An 8,954-nucleotide genomic window follows, 5' to 3' on the forward strand; every position below is an offset into this window, starting at 1 on the left:
TTTCTTTAAGGAGCAGCTTTCTTTAATCTCACCCCTGCCTATCTTTACAAACACGGAGGAGATTCTAACACAGGAGGAGGTAATTCCCACGGAGCCATGGATTACTAAAAAAACCAAACGACGGAAACGAAGGAAGAGAGGTTAGCGATCTGGGATCTTAATCAGGCTAAGAACTTGCATTAAAACTCCTCTGCCTTCAATTTTCCTAACAAATATATGCTCACTTGCAAATAAGATGGATGAAATACTCCTCTTAAACAAATACTATTCTGATTTTTGCAATTCAGCAGTCCTATGCTTCTCTGAAACCTGGTTAAATGAATCAATTGAAAATAACAGCCTGAACATTCCAGGGTTTCAGATTGAACGATCAGACAGGATTCCAGAAACATCTGGTAAAAAGAAAGGAGGAGGCTTATGCCTATATATTAATAGAAACTGGTGTCAAGATTTTAATATAATTTACAAATTTTGTGACAACAATTTAGAGACTCTAATTATCAACTGCAAACCTTACTATTCGCCTCGTGAATTTTCCTCATTTCTTCTAATTGCTGTTTATGTCCCACCACAAGCCTGTGTAAACAAGGCATTACAAACTCTACCTGACCAAATCATGGAGGCTGAAGCCAAACACCCTGATTCACTGGCCATTGTTTTGGGAGATCTAAACAAGGCAAACTTAAGGAAAGAGCTACCAAAATACTTTCAGCATGTCAATTGTCCCACCAGAGGCAAGAATACTCTAGACCATTGCTACACAACACTAAAACATGCCTATCGGTCTTTACCACGTGCAGCTGTAGGACACTCTGATCATTGCATGATTCGCCTTGTACCTGCTTACAGGCAAAGACTTAAAGCCACAAAACCAATAATTAAATCAGTAAAGACCTGGATGGAGGAATCAAAATTAAAGCTACAGGCATGTTTTGACTGCACTGATTGGAATATTTTTAAAGATACCTCTGCAGACCTGGATGAACTCACAGATACTGTAACATCATATGTCAGCTTCTGTGAAGACCTATGTGTATCTACAAGGAACTTGCGAATACACAGTAACAACAAACCTTGGTTCAACCTAAACTTAAGCAGCTACGACATTCCAAAGAGGAAGCCTACAGAAAAGGTGATAAAATGCTGTACAATCAGACCAGAAATGCACTAACAAGGGAGATCAGAGCAGCAAAAAGAAGCTACTCTGAAAAGCTAAAGAATCAGTTTTCAGCAAATGAACCAGCAAACATGTGGAAAACTCTTAAAAATATCACCGGCTATGGCAACCCTCCTTCCCAGGCTGAAGGTAATCAACAACTGGCAGATGACCTGAATGAGTTTTACTGCAGGTTTGAAAGGAAACTACAGCCACCTATCTCCACAACCCCATCTCAGACACACCAACAACAGCCAAGCCTCCTACAACTGACCCCATTTCATTGGGTTCACAACCCCTAGTGATCACAGAAAAGGAAGTGCAGGACCTATTTCACAGACAAAAGCCAGGAAAAGCTCCAGGCCCAGACAAGATAACTCCTTCTTGCTTAAAAGTCTGTGCTGACCAATTGGGCCCCATCTTCACCCATATTTTCAATAAATCACTAGAGATGTGTTATGTTCCTTCTTGCTTCAAACGCTCTACCATCATCCCAGTGCCGAAGAAGCCCACCATCAAGGAACTGAATGACTACAGACCAGTTGCTTTAACATCTGTAGTCATGAAAACCTTTGAAAGGCTAGTGCTTTCCTACCTGAAAACCATCACGGATCCGCTGTTAGACCCTTGCAATTTGCATACCGAGCAAATAGATCAACAGATGATGCTGTTAATATGGCTCTGCACTACATCCTACAACATCTTGAGTCTCCAAAGACCTATGCAAGGGTCCTTTTGTAGACTTTAGTTCAGCATTCAATACCATCATTCCAGACATTCTTCTAACTAAGCTAAACCAGCTACAGGTACCGGAACAGACTTGTAAGTGGATCACAAGCTTCCTAACAAACAGGAAGCAGCAGGTGAAGCTAAGCAAGATCACATCAAATACCTGTACAATTAGCACAGGGCGCCCCAAAGCTGTGTGCTCTCCCACTTCTCTTCTCTCTGTATACCAATGACTGCATCTCCAATGATCCATCTGTTAAGCTACTGAAGTTCGCAGATGACACAACAGTGATTGGTCTCATTCGAGACAATGACGAATCCGCATATAGACGAGAGGTCGAACGACTAGCCTTGTGGTGCAACCAAAACAATCTGGAACTGAACACACTCAAAACCGTAGAAATGGTGGTAGACTTTAGGAAAAACCCTTCCATACTTCCACCTCTCACAATACTTGACAACACAGTATCAACAGTAGAAACCTTCAAATTTCTGGGTTCTATCATATCGCAAGATCTCAAATGGACAGCTAACATCAAAAACATCATTAAAAAAGGACAACAAAGAATGTTCTTTCTGCACCAACTCAGTAAGCTCAAACTGCCCAAGGAGCTGCTGATCCAATTCTACAGAGGAATTATTGAGTCTGTCATTTGCACCTCTATAACTGTCTGGTTCGGTTCTGCAACCCAACAAGAAAAACACAGACTTCAGAGGATAATTAGAACTGCAGAAAAAATAATTGTACCAACCTGCCTTCCATTGAGGACCTGTATACTGCACGAATCAAGAAGAGGGCCGTGAAAATATTTGCAGATCACTCGCATCCTGGAGATAAACTGTTTCAACTCCTACCCTCAAAACGACGCTATAGAGCACTGCACACCAGAACAACTAGACACAAGAACAGTTTTTTCCCAAAGGCCATCATTCTGCTAAACAAATAATTCCATCAACACTGTCAGACTATTTACTGAATCTGTACTACTATTAATCGTTTCATAATTCCCATCACCAATCTCTTTCCACTTATGACTGTATGACTATAACTTGTTGCTGGCAATCCTTATGATTTATATTGATATATTGACCATCAATTGTGTTGTAAATGTTGGACCTTGATGAACGTATCTTTTCTTTTATGTACACTGAGAGCATATGCACCAAGACCAATTCCTTGTGTGTCCAATCACACTTGGCCAATAAAAATAAAATTCTCTTCTAAATTATTTTACGTAAAGTATTTAAGATGCTACGTAAATTATCAACAAACTCAATGGGGCAGACTGCCCAATTGCTAAGGTGGCATTCACTAATGCAGTGCGCAGCAGCACCGGACTAACCCCTCCAAATCGCCAGTGGCATGGATTTCTTCCCCATGCCTGAACTCCTTAGGGAGCCACCCTCCTCCATGACCTTAAAGGAATGGATGGAATCACTGAAGAAAGCATGGGAGAACACCAAAAGAGCCCTTCAGGAAGTGGCAAAGACCCATAAAGTGCAAGCTGGTAAACATCAGTCCCCCGAAAGCCCTTCCAAATAGGGAGCAAGGTTTACCTCTCGACTAAATACTTGAGGCTGAAACTCCCTTGCAAAAAGTTAGGGCCAAACTTTATAGGACTTTTCCCAATTGTGGAAGTTATTAATCCTGTCACAGTGGAGCTGAAGCTTCCCCGCCTGCTAGGAAATCGCATCCCTGTTCGAGGGACCACCTCCGTCTCGCCGAGTACGGACCACACAAGAAGACCCTGCCCATCACGATAGTCGAGGGGACCCTGCCAAGTTTGTTGGGACTAGACTGGTTCCGTGCATTGGGCATGGGAGTGACTGGCATCTACAGAAGTGACTTTAACCTAAAAGACACACTCATGAACGAGTTCGAAGATGTCTTCAAGGACTGCCTGGGCAAGTACAAGGGGACCCCTATTTCCTTCAATTTAGACCCCCAGGTAGCCCCCATTCGGTTAAAGGCAAGGAGAGTCCCTTTTGCCCTTAAACCCAAGATTGACAAGGAGATAGACAAGCTCATCAGTCAGGGGATTCTGGTGCCAGTCGATCACGCAAAGTGGGAGACGCCAATCGTCACCCCAGTGAAACCAGATGGGTCAGTTAGAATCTGCGCTGACTACAAGGCGACGTTAAACAAAGCCTTGCAAAAAAGCGCTTACCCGGTCCCCGTGGTGCAACACTTGCTGCACTCGCTGGGGCAAGGGCACGTTTTTGCCAAGTTAGATTTGGCCCAAGCCTATCAACAACTGCCCGTAGACGCCAACACAGCCGAAGCCCAGACAATTGTGACTCACAGAGGTGCTTTCAAGTGTACCCGGTTACAGTTTGGGGTGAGTGTGGCTCCTGGTCTATTTCAAAATTTAATGGAGCGACTTCTGCAAGGGCTCCCGGGGGTAGTCCCCTATTTCGATGATGTATTGGTATCAGCCGAAAATTTAGAAGAATTGGGGGAACGTTTGAGAAAAGTTCTGGGCATTTTCCGGTCAGCCGGTCTAAAGGTTAAAGTGAACAAATGCCAAATAGGGGTAGAATCTGTAGAGTTCTTAGGCTACAGAATAGACAAGGAAGGAATCCACCCCACTGAAAGCAAGGTCAAGGCAATAAGAAAGGCTCCAGCGCCTAAAAACAAAGCAGAGCTACAGGCATTCCTGGGTCTAGTGAATTTTTACGCGGTCTTTTTAAAAATAAGGCAACCGGAGCCGCTACATAAGTTACTGGGAAAGAATACTGCTTGGTCTTGGGGAAAGACGGAAGCTAGGGCTTCAAGCAGTAAAACATCTACTATCAGCGATAGCTCACTGATCCAGTATCATAGCACAATGCCATTGGTATTAGTTTGCGATGCTTCCCCTTACGGGGTGGGGGCTGTGCTCAGCCACAGGCTTCCAAATGGCACAGAAGCCCCAATAGCCTTCTATTCCAGAACGATGTCCTCGACAGAGAGGAACTACAGTCAGTTGGATAAGGAAGCTCTCGCTATAGTGTCAGGGGTAAAAAAGTTTCACGAATACGTTTTTGGGAGAGACTTTGAAATTGTTACGGACCATAGACCACTGTTAGGGTTACTGGCGGGGGACCGCCCAACGCCCGTGGAACTTTCGCCCCGATTGACCCGATGGACTATCTTTTTAGCCGCCTACTCCTACAAACTGTGGCATCGACCGGGAAAAGAGTTGGGGCATGCGGACGCATTAAGCAGATGCCCACTACCAGGGGCGATCGAGGACCCCACCCCGGGGACGCCCATACTGTTGATTGACTTTCTGGACTCTGGCCCAGTCACATCTAAGGAGGTGGCTCGGGCGTCATACCGGGACATTATTCTGAGAACTGTACTTGGTTGGGTACAAAGAGGGTGGCCCGCGCCGGGCGAGCGTTTTAAAGAGTTTGTAAAGAAACGTGGGGAACTTCGGCTCAAGGGGTGCCTGCTATGGGGGATCGAGTGGTGATCCCAGAGAAATTGAGGAAAAGGGTGTTGGATCTCTCCACGAGGGGCACCCAGGGATCGTAAGGATGAAGGGCTAGTGAGAAGCTATGTGGTGGCCCTTAATGGACTCAGAAATTGCTGAAAGGGTAGGGAAATGCCAGGCCTGCCAGGAGTCCAGACCGCTACCCCAACGGCCCCGGTCCGAATGGGAGAGACCCCAGGGCCCTGGTCTAGAATACACATTGATTTTGCCGGCCCTTCCACGGCCAAACCTTCCTGGTAGTAGTAGATGCCTACTCCAAATGGCTGGAAATCATTCTCATGAGATCCATGACAGCCGAGGCCGTGATCTCAGTCCCACGGCACCTATTTGTAACCCATGGGTTGCCCGACATGCTAGTTTCCGATAACGCCCGCAATTCACGGCAACCCAATTTGAGGAGTACTTGGCAGAAGAGGGCATCCGACATGCCCTCTCGGCGCCTTTCCACCCACGAATGGCCTTGCAGAGCGTTCCGTCCGGAGTGCAAAGAGGCATTGTCCAGACTTAAGCCAGGTGACTGGCAAACAAAAATCGATGTTTTCCTGGTCCAACACAGAACCCCTGTGTCACAACCGCCAGAAGCCCCAATTATTAATGGGCGAAGCTCAGGTGCCCCCTAGACCGTTTAGATCCAAACTATACGCCGGAGGGTTACGAGGGGGAAATCGGAAAAACAAGAGAAATGGACATAGGAGACCGAGTGTGGGCACACAACTATGGTGAAGGCCCAACCTGGATAGCAGGACAAATCTTAAACAGAACAGGTCCAAATTCATACTTGGTGGAGTTAAGACGGCAGTATGGAGGCGCCACATAGACCAAATACGAAAACGCATAGCCGAACAATCTGAACTAGTCGAAACGGGCCCTGACTATACAATGTTTGATTCCACAGCTGACTCAAACCTGGAAAAATCGCAGGACTTATCTGAGTTTCCGGAGGTCCAGCGACGCCCACAGGTTCCAGTAGAAAACAGCAGGGACGACTCTGCTAATAATCCAGGGCCGGATGGCCTAGAGAAGGAGCTGAGAGGAGCAAACAGCCCCTCCGGTCAGCTCGACCCACTCCCAGGAATGTACCGCGAGGTCCGAAAAGAGTCAGGAGACGCCCAGTCTATTTGCGTGATTACGTTGAAAAATAATATGTAAATATCATGTAAATAGGGTAAAGTGTTTTCTGGGAGGAAGGAGTGTAATGTATCTTTAAATGTTTTGGAAACAAGCACGTTGCTGATTGGTTAAAGTCAGGTTGAACTGTATATAAGGAGAGGTTTTTCCCCAGCCTGGTCGCTGGGGTTCACCATATATTAAAGAGCTGTTGTCACTACCCTGGTCTCCAGCCTCGTTACTTCCCGAACTTAACACCTTGGTCTTGTAAATATCTATCTATATCTTTATCATTAATCACGTTACTAGAATATAACTTAATATAATATTCTAAAAAAGCTTTTTTAATCAAATTTTGCTGATATACTTCCTTACCTCTATATTCTATTTTATCAATTATACGTTGTTTCTGTTTCTTTCTTAATAAATATGCTAACCACCTTCCAGGTTTATTAGATTTATTAAACAAATTGTGTTTTGCATATTGTAAATTAGTCGCCACCTGATCTGCCATTAACATATTAAATTGACCTCTTAATATATCTATTGACTCTTTTATTTTACTATCTCCTGGATTACATATCAATAACTGCTCCTTCCTTTTAATTTCCTCTTCTAGTTCTTTTTGCCTTTTGTGTAATCTATTTCTATATTTATTATTCATATCTAATAAAATTCCCCTCATATAGGCCTATATGAGGAATCCCCCTCCCTTTTGTGCATGTAATAATCTCACTATAGTTGACTTTTGTGAAAACAAAGTTCCGTAATTTTTTTCTAGGTGCAGAGAAGAATGACAGAGGATAGGCGGTCTGGAGGTTAAACTGCACAATAGCAATAGCATTTAGACCAGGGGTGTCAAATTCAAGGCCCGCAGGCCAGATCCGGTCCATGGGGTGCTCAAAACCAGCCCGCAGGGGTTGCCTGAAAATAGCCTCTGGTGGTACCTCTGCCAGCGAAAAGGTGGCGCAGGTACGGCCTCCTTCGGCACCCTGCCAGCCAAAATGTTTTGGCTAGTAGGTTGCTGCAGGGGGCATCGACCCATCTCCCCACATCCACCAGCTGGCCCGAAGATTTTTGTAAGGGCGTATATTGAGACAAAAGTCTATTATGCTGTGGTCGCTGTTGGAAAAGGTTTCTTTTATTTGTAGTCCATAAATTGAGTTTGCATTGTTGCAGAAGATGAGGCAGTTGTTGAGTCTTGTGTTGTTAGTTACTAGTTGTTCAAGACTAAGGTTTGTAACAGCGTTGTATAGTGTAGTATGGATGGGTTCAGTTGTATATTCATTTGTTATCCAGTTAATAGAAGGTAGATTAAGGTCACCCAGGAAGATGAGAGGATACGGGCAAGAGGTAGCCCATGTTAGTAGTGTGATTAACTTGTTTGCATGAGTGATGTCGTAGTCAGGGGCTCTGTAGCATAGTAGAATCGAAGTGTAATGTTAAGGGATAGGTCACATACAATAGTCTCAGGAAGAGAAAGTTTATGTGAAACTTGAATATTTTTTAGATTCAGTGACTTTTTGTAAAGATAGCTACTCCACCTCCTCTGCAGGTTTCGCGATCTGACTGAAAAACATGATACTCTTTGTCTGAAATAATGGAGTCAGGGAGGAATGAGTTCAGCCATGTTTTGCAAACAAATATAATGTCAAATGTACCAGTATTTAACAAGAGGATAAATTCAGGCAATTTGTTTACAATGCTTCTTGCATTTATTAATTTGCATTTAAGATCTGCAGTGTTTGGTGTAGAGGAAATAAGAGGTGTGTGTACCTAGTTTTGGATGACAGTTGGTTGGAAGTTCTGTACGACGGATGGTTGGAGGTTGGTTGGTTGAACGACGGTTGGTTGAAGGTTCTGTACGACAGATGGTTTTTAAACAATATTTAAGATCCTACGTAAATTATTTTATGTAATACGCAAATTATTTTACATAAAGTATTTAAGATGCTACGTAAATTATCAACAAACTCAATGGGGCAGACTGCCCAATTGCTAAGGTGGCATTCACTAATGCAGTGCGCAGCAGCACCGGACTAACCCCTCCAAATCGCCAGTGGCATGGATTTCTTCCCCATGCCTGAACTCCTTAGGGAGCCACCCTCCTCCATGACCTTAAAGGAATGGATGGAGTCACTGAAGAAAGCATGGGAGAACACCAAAAGAGCCCTTCAGGAAGTGGCAAAGACCCATAAAGTGCAAGCTGGTAAACATCAGTCCCCCAAAAGCCCTTCCAAATAGGGAGCAAGGTTTACCTCTCGACTAAATACTTGAGGCTGAAACTCCCTTGCAAAAAGTTAGGGCCAAACTTTATAGGACTTTTCCCAATTGTGGAAGTTATTAATCCTGTCACAGTGGAGCTGAAGCTTCCCCGCCTGCTAGGAAAAGTGCATCCGGTCTTCCACAGCAGCTTGTTAAAGGCTGCAATAGATTCCCAAATGAAGCCAGTGGACCGGGCAGCCCCAAACCCGATTGTAGTG

The sequence above is a fragment of the Ahaetulla prasina genome, chromosome 4 (assembly GCF_028640845.1).
Source record: "Ahaetulla prasina isolate Xishuangbanna chromosome 4, ASM2864084v1, whole genome shotgun sequence".
Taxonomy (NCBI): Eukaryota; Metazoa; Chordata; class Lepidosauria; order Squamata; family Colubridae; genus Ahaetulla; species Ahaetulla prasina.